The sequence below is a fragment of the Mobula hypostoma genome, chromosome 7, assembly GCF_963921235.1.
Source record: "Mobula hypostoma chromosome 7, sMobHyp1.1, whole genome shotgun sequence".
NCBI lineage: Eukaryota > Metazoa > Chordata > Chondrichthyes > Myliobatiformes > Myliobatidae > Mobula > Mobula hypostoma.
Window position 1 is genome coordinate 20,523,682 of NC_086103.1, and position 9,008 is coordinate 20,532,689.

At 37.9% G+C, this 9,008-nt stretch overlaps 1 long non-coding RNA gene across 1 annotated transcript; it reads right to left on the reverse strand.

Moving 5' to 3' along the window:
• Positions 1 to 256: 256 nt before the first annotated feature.
• On the reverse strand, positions 257 to 3,022 carry LOC134348862 (uncharacterized). Its single transcript, XR_010018501.1, has 3 exons — positions 2,970 to 3,022; positions 401 to 490; positions 257 to 290 (listed from the first exon to the last, which is right to left on the reverse strand). It is a non-coding gene; the product is annotated as an uncharacterized LOC134348862 (long non-coding RNA).
• Between the last annotated feature and the right edge of the window lie 5,986 nt (positions 3,023 to 9,008).

Consider the following 9,008-nt stretch of genomic DNA (forward strand, 5'->3'; position numbering starts at 1 on the left):
GAACTAAAAAGTTTATGAGGAGGTCCACGGCATATGAATCAGCACTTTCATCAGAGAGCGAAAAAGCAGACTAAATTGAGAAAAGTGGAAGGAAATATGCCTGGTTTGTAATGTTTAGAGCATTTTCTCTTTGTTGACAGCCAATGAGATTCCAGTAAAACATTAGCCTAATGAGATTATTTACACATTCTTTGCTTCAGTTGAAGCAAAAAACGTTTGACTTTAAGCAGGCATTGGTGCATCTTTTCTTCCTTTTTTTCTGCACTACAGCATTTGGCTTGATGTAAATTCTAAGAATAAAGCAAAGTTAAGTCAGAAATTTATTTCAAATGTCCTGGATGTTTCATAATAAATTAATCGATAGTTCTTTTGGGTGACTTTAAAGATAAAGGATACTTACTGGGCATTTCCCAACATGGGTTGACAGACCCTTTAGGTCTGCAAAGGCCACTTCAAGATAACGTTGAAATTCATCGCTGCAATTGGACTGCTGGTTAAAAGAAAGAAAGAAACACTTTCAGAAAAAGAGCAGGACTTTTCTAATGTATCCACAACCATTGTGCAGGCACTGGTAAAGACCTTGCCACTGACTTTCTCATCTTCATTAACACTATCTTGCTGTTGAGTTGAGATAAAGGAAGGAAATCAACAGTTTTTTCTCTCAGTAAATTTGCTGTTTTTAAGTGATGAATCAGTTACCACACTTGCAATGAAGTGTTACAATTTTCACAAAGAATTCATCAAGAGCCTCCTATTTCTGGTAACAATGAATATGAAATCTTCCATGCTGAAAGTTTTCCCCTTGCTTTTTACAATATCGCAGCAGTTCAGAATTTGTATTTAGACAATGATTAAAAATAAACTGTGAAAGTTTAATTATTCCCACTCATCAACACCTGCAACTGAATCTTAACCGATTCCAATTTTCTCGCTTCATCCATCTTGCTTAATTGATCAATTACTTTATAATTACACTACCTTACTAAACACCAGAATCAGTTTAGTATCACTGACTTGTGTCATGAAATGTGTTGTTCAGTGGCAGCAGTACAGAGCAATACATAAAAAAATAAATTACAATAAGGAATATATATTTTAAATAGTTAGATAAGTAGTACGCAAAGAGAACAAAAGTAGTGAAAGAGGTAGTGGTCATTCTCGATTCCGAATTCTGATGGCAGAGTGGAAGAAGCTGTGCCTAACACGTTGATATGTGCCTTCAGGCTTCTGTACCTCCTCCCTGATGCTAGCAATGAAAAGAGGACCCTACTTCCCAATGAATCATTAAATTTCAACTAACACCTCCAGAATGAAAAAGTAATCCGTTAAGTAATTGTTCCATTTTGAATCATCTCAACTAAGGAATGAGAAGATGATCTCCTTGTTACTAAATGTGTGCACACCAAAAGCAAAATAAAATACAAATACCAGAGATGAGAAATACAAACTAAGAGTGCTTGGAGCATTCAGCGCTCATTCAGCTTCCAAAGGAAGCTTATTCCTTCTATAGGAAATAGAAATGAAAATGCACTTTACCAGAAGCAAAAAGAAGTTGAAAGAAAAAATAAAATTTGTTTTTTCGTTGCTTTTTTTAACTTGAAACAGAGAGAGGAAGCTTCTTCTGCAAAGAATTTTCAAAGAATCTAGGGCCTCTTAGATACTGTAAAAGATAATTTCTCTCAGTCACAGTTATAGAGATTCAAGGAAGGAAATACATTGTGATGAGTTAAAAAGGCAATTATTACAAAATAAGCTTGTTGGTCAAGTCTGAAGTTAAAACAATATGTTGGCAGATGCATCCAAGAAGAGAAACGCAGACTTGAAACATAGACTTTATCTTTTAGCTCAAATACTTTGTTTTGATAAATTCTCTAATATAAAAATAACCTTCCTTACTATTAAGCATTGTATTACTAAGGAAATTTTAGCTGGTCCCGATGTGGAATGCAGTATCATAGTTTCAATACAGAGGGATTCAAATTCTATCCCAAAGAAAATGAATTTCAATTCAGAGTAATGCACACAAAAGAATGTTTCAGGCCCTTTATCAGGACTTAATCAAATCTTAGCCCAAAACCTCGATTTTTCATTCCACTCCATAGATGCAACCTGACCTGCTGAGTTCCTCCAGCATTTTGTGTGTGTTGCTCTGGATTTGCAGCATCTGCAGAATTTCTTTTAGAATTTAAATTCAATTGATCAATGAATCAAAATCATAATCAATATCATTGAATTTGGATTGTAATAGAACCTTATTTGGTTCCTTTATGGAAAGAAAAATCATAAATCTAGTAGATTATTTGTAAATATCTACTGAAATATTCTTTGGGGATGAGTCCTGACAATGCCATTCCCATGTCTGAATGAATAGCTAAAATCTAGAATGTATCTTTAGATTATATTAGTTTTGTCACTTCTCTTCATGAGAAACAATTAAAGATCTGGTGGGGTTTTTTTTGTTCATTGATAACTTCCTTAAATTGATAGAGTGATTCTATTTTTGCAGCCCTCACCATCCCTAACACACGATGTGGAGAGCCCAAAGCAAATTATTACAATCCAACTTAAACTCTGCATCCAGGACTTGCAATTACCAATTCAATTGGCAGTATCTGACCACAGTAGTGTGGCAGTTAGCAGAATCATCAACATTCACCGGTCGGGGTTTGATTCCCACCGAGTCCGTAAGGAGAGAATACGTTCTCCCCATGACACCTTGGTGTTCATCTGGACGACCCAGCTTCCTGTCACATTCCAAAGACATACAATTAGGACTAGTGAGTTGTAGGCATATTATATTTGTGCCAGAAGCGTGGCAACACTTGTGGGCTACCTCCAGCAGAATCATCAACTGTGCTGGTCATTGATATAAGCCAACACAATTCTCTGTTTTGTTGCTTCAATGTACATGTGACTAATCAGATCTTTAATCGTTAGAAATAGAAAATACGATTAATTGGAAAACTTACCTTTTGACACTTTTTCTGTATGCTTTTTAGTAATTCAGTCAGTTGGTCAAGACTGCACTTGGCACATCTGGTCTACAATTTATAAAAAAGTAATAGAATCTTTAGAAATACAATTTTACATAAACTATTTTAAAAACAAAACCACCATACAGCATTTTTTCAATGTATTTGTGCTAAATAGCATTAAAAATGACCCTGTTTATCTGCTGTTTGAAATTAATTAAGATGCAAAATGGAGAATTTTGAAATAGATTTGCAATGTGCCTCAAGGTAATGACCCTTCCCACAATTTCATTTGAATTTATTTTTTCCTGACTTTATTTTTAACAGACACGTCAATAGCCCCCATAATCATTAACGTAGGAAAATCAAGAATAATTTTCTGGAACATCTGCTGTGGTTGAGCCAACAAGACTGATAAAAGTTTTTAATATGAGTTTTATTTTTAAATTTTCCCCTCCTCCTCACCTTAACGTTTGCAATCAGACATCACCGATTGTGGGGTGCACTCCTAATGAAGCTGTTCCTGGCCTCGGCTGGAGGCTGTACTCGCTATTTTCATTAGTGACTCTCCATATTCTCACCTACAGCAGGTGGCTGTGTTTGAGTTTGCATCAACCTTCTATGAGGATCATCCAGAAGCTGACAGGACTCATTCAAGTGCTGAGTTTGCACAAGCTGACTGCTATGCAAGTGGTCAGATTTAAGCACCCAGACTTCTCACTTAGGGAGGTGACATTCTACAAGCCTTTCAGCACTGTTTTTCAAATTTCCAGAAACGCACAAACAAAGACAGATCCAGTGACTGGTATCTTCAGTAAACGTATAAGTATTGACGTAAAGGCAAATCTTCAGTAATATGTGGAACCGCAATATGTTCCGCAAACCATAATAGTATCTAAAGGAACTGAATAAGTCTCTATCACCTGTCAAAAAACAATTTTTATTGGACACCCATCCTCCAATAGTCACTGCAGACAGGTGTGATTTCAGAATTGCTAAACTATTTATTACCCTGACTAATAAAAGGATTTAATGATCTTATCAGTTAGTTGCCTTGCAATGTGTGAGCCTACGTGAAATGATAGCTAGTATTCAGATGAGAATGTTCAGACAGGATGTAGTTGAAAAGTGAGCAACAATATAATTGTATTTTGCATGTTACCTTGTTATGGTACATCAGACTCATTAACCTACTTTTCAGGTGAGTGTTAGTCTGTGCCTTATTTCAAGTTTAATTGTCATTCAACCATACCAATGAGTACAGCCAAATGAAACAGCATTCCTCCAGGACAAACATGCAAAACACCTTGTGATTAGTCTTGTCCCTTTTTTTCAGCCTGTTTCACAGTCTGTGAAGAAACCTTGCAACATTTAGTCATGAGTCGACTGCATCCGACACAAAATCCAGTCTCATGCGATGCCTACCACACGGGCTTGGGGGGGCCACTACCGCGCAGAATGGAAGTAAGCTGCAGAGAGCTGTTAAATTAGTCAGCTCCATCATGGGCACTAGCCTCTGTAGTATCCATGACACTTTCAAGGTGCAATGCCTCAAAAAGGCGGCATCCATCATTAAGAATCCTCACCACCTAGGACATGCCCTCTTCTCATTTTTACCATCAGCAAGGAGGTACAGAAGCCTGAAGGCGCACGCTCAATGATTCAGGAACAGCTTCTTCTCCGCTGCCATCTGATTTCTGAATGGACACTGAACCCATGAACACTACCACACCACTTTTTATTTCTGTTTTTACACTACTTATTTAATTCAAATATTTTACGTATGCTGTAATTCACAGCTTTTTTTTTCATATATTCACGTATTGCATTGTACTGCTGCCACAATGTTAATAAATTTCACAAGAAGTGCCGGATGTATTAAATTTGATACACATTCTGATTCTACAGCATCACACTGTGAACACTTGAACCTAATGTCCTGGAAATCTTGCATATTGGAGCTTCTAGGCTTGTGTCTGTGGTTGCACCTGAAGTGTGCCTTCATGATGTCAACCAGAGGTCGGTCGTTAAAGACGGCCTTTAAGTGGCTGAGAATTCACTGTGACAATGAACTGCCTGCCAATAATAATGAAAGTTATGAAATTTGTCAATTTTTCTATGTAATCTAGAAAAACTCACACAACTAGCACTTCTCTTCCCACGTTCCAAAATACAGCAAAAACAAAATAATGTTTATCCTGAACACAAGGACATGGCTTTAGCGTGAAAGGGGAAAAGTTTAGGGGGAATATTAGGGGGTATTTCTTCACTCAGAGAGTGGTGGGAGTGTGGAACGAGCTGCCATCTGACGTGGTAAATGGGGGCTCACTCTTAAGTTTTAAGAATAAATTGGATAGATGCATGGATGGGAGAGGTCTAGAGATTATGGACTGGATGCAGGTCAACGGGACTAGCAGATAAAGTTTTGGCACAGACTAGAAGGGCCGAATGGCCTGTTTTCTGTGCTGTAGCATTCTATGGTTCTAAATTAAACCTATTCCTAATGTGAAAACAGAGTTATTGTAAACAATACTGAAAATTATTGCTTACCCTCAGATATTTGGGTATTTCAAAATAGTTGTCAAGCAGATTCTGTAAGAGAAAATAGTTTGATTATGATATGTCCTCACTGATTATTTCTACAAGCACTTATGTACATGTATTTGTATTTTACCATTGCAATAAAAATCACTAAAGCATCTTACCGGTGGTGAGTTCTGTTCCATTATATGAAAAGCGTTAATAATTTCATCAATTCGATTGTTAGCAAAGATAGTAACCAAACAGCAACTGAACAAAACCAGACACGAGCGAATCATTTTTCTTCTTCTCAAAGTTCTTCTTTCTGTTGCTTACTACAGGTGATTGAAATATAATTTGTTCGGGCATGATATGTCTTTTTATATCCTTCAGAAACTCACAGGAAGTCCGATTATCAGGTGGAAATTAAGGTGTGGGGTGAAAGGAGGAAATGCCTCCTCCAGAGGTTGCCATGGAATCCACCGTAAAATTCAAAGCCATATTCTGAGTCAGGGTGCATGATGAATCTAAGTCACAAGCACAGCAGAAGTCATTATGTAATGACAGTATTCGATACTTTTCACGTTTACGGATTGGAAATCGTGAAACCCCAGACATGTGACTTAATCTTTCAAAATCAGCATTTGACAGGGGAAAAAAAATGACTTGCCGCAATGGCCTTGCACCTAAGAAAACCCGAGTTGAGCTGTGCAACACACACAAAGACCACATTTCTCACTTTGCTGTTGGCAGCAATGACACTGAAGTATTTCCCTATTCCACGTAGTTTTTGGTGACACTCAAAAGCAGAGAAAATTATCCCGGGGAGGAAAATGAAAAAATGTGTAACCTAGCTATTTCTGTGCTCATGCAATCAATGGATGGAAGTTTAAGGGGGAAAATTTGGTATTCTGATTGTCAAATGTAGCAGCACTTGGTTTATAGATATATTTATCAGTAGCAACTGTAGGTTAACAATAATAATAACTTAGATTACAAATACTCTTCATACAAACAATATAGTTCAAAGTGATTTACAATGGGATAATACAAATATGAAAATAAAAGACAAAGTGATGTCAGTTTAAAGCAAGGTTAAATAAATAGGTCATGAGCTAGTGTTTAAAGGTGTCAACTGCACCTACAATCTTTTAGGGATTGAGTTCCACAGGTTAGGAGCGTAGATCGAAAAATCTAGTTAACTGGTTTGTGGATCTTTACTGATTGGTAAGGGTGCCAAAAATTATGGAGAAGAGGCAGAAGAATTGAGTTTAGAGGGATAATAAATCAGCCATAGATAGAATGGAGCAGACTCAATGGGCCGAATGGCCTAATACTGCTCCTATGTCTCATGGTCTTACAGTTGTGCATATGGATAAATTTTGACAGTCAACTTTCAAAGAAGGTACATTGGTTTATAATTGATGCTTTAGAAGGGTAGATATTTCAGTTATATTTTGGTGCCTGAATATAGGATCAAATCAGCCAGCCATTTCCTTTCCAGCAGTCTTTATGGGGAGTTTCATGCCATCTGCAACCCGCATGAAAAAAAAATAAAATGTTTAAAAACAATATGACCAATCAAACAACCAGGGAATACACCCAAGGCTTAGATCTCTCGGACTACACATCTTCTATTAATATTTGACTGAGATGCCAGATATCAGACAAGGAAAGTTCAAAGTAAATTTATTTCCAAAGTACATATGTGCTACCGTATGCAACCATGAGATCCGTTGTCTTGCAGGCATACTCAATAAATCCTCAGAATAATAACCATAACAGTATCAACGCAAGTCTGCACCAACTTGTGTGTTCAACTAGCATGCAAAAGACTACAAACTGTACTACAAAAAGAAAGAAATAATAATAATAAATAAATAAGCAATAAATATTGAGAACACGAGATGAAGAGTCCTTGAAAGTGAGTCCATAGATTATGGAAACTTTTTAATGATGGGGCAAGTGAAGTTGAGTGAAGTTACACCCTTTTGTTCAAGAGTCTGATCTTTCAGGTGTAATAACTGTTCCTGAACCCGGTGGCATGAGATCTGAGGCTCCTGTAACTTCTTCCTGATGTCAACAACGAGAAAAGGGTATGTCCAAGTGGTGGGTTGTCCTGACTGTAGGATGATGAACGCTGGGTAAGAACGTTTGGTCACTCGAAATTCAGGATGAGGTAGTAAATTGGCTTTGTGAGAGAAGCCAGAGAATGGTAGTAGGGGGTTGCATCTCTGACTGGAGGCCTGTGACTGGTGGAGCACCACAGGGATCAAAGTTGGGTCCATTGGGACTACAACTGGAGGTCATGGGTTAAGGGTGAAAGGTGAGAAGTTTAAGGGGGACTTGAGGAGAAACCTCATCACTCAGAGGGTCATGAGAGTATGGAACAAGCTTCCAGCACAAGTGGTCCATGTGAACTCAATTTCTATGTTTAAGAGAAGTTTGGATAGGTACATGGATGGTAGGTATATGGAAGGCTATGGTCCAGGAGCATATCTTTGGGAGTAGGCAGTTTAAATGGTTTCAGCATGAACTAGATGGGCCAAAGGGCCTGCTTCTGTGCTGTACTTCTCTATGACTCTGTGATTGTAATGGTGGGGAGGGCTTTACCCGTGATGAACTGAGCTGTATCCATTACTTTTTGTACGATTTTCCATTCAATGGCATTGGTTTTCCATAGTGGGCTGTGATGCAGCCCCTCAACATACTCCCATACTCCTATTATCTATAGAACATTGTCAGTTTTAGATGTCATGCCAAATATTCGCAATCTCCTAGGGACGTAGAGGTGCTGCCATGCTTTCTTCATAATTGCACATGTGTTGGGCCCAAGACAGGTCCTCTGAACTAATAACACCAAGGAATTTGAGGAATACAGGTCCACAATCCCTTATCCGAAATTCCAAAACTGAAGCTTTTTTGTGAAGTGGGGAGCGTGTCGTAACAAGGCTTGTTTGGCGCGCCAACTGCTGATGTCACTCAGGTGTGACGTGGCAGCACTAACAGAGGCCGCCAGACGTCAGTTGTGGCTCAGCGCTCGTGCTGGTTGCACGTGCATTTGCTGTTCGCTGATATTTTGTGTTCACTGTTGACTTTGTGTTTAATTTCACTGTGAAAATGTCAAAAAGAGCTGCAAATCCCCCTATGGGTAACAATGAGAAAAAGAGAAGGAAGCATCTATAATTAACAATAACTCAGAAAGTGGAGTTATTGCAGAAGCTTGATCGTGGTGTGTCTATGCGACGTCTTACTGAAGAATATGGTATCAGAACTACCACTGTATATGATTTAAAGAAATAGAGAGACAAGTTACTGAAGTTTTATAGTGACAGTGATATCCTAGAGTATTTACATTCTACATTTATTCCAATAAGTCATTTACCACGTGCTTGATTTGGTTCGTTTGAAGCTGTATACTTTTATGTTTTATTGAATGTTTTTGTTGGAAATAAAATCAACTAGAGTATTTATTGTCTATAATTAACCCACTATTTCATTTATCAGTATATTACT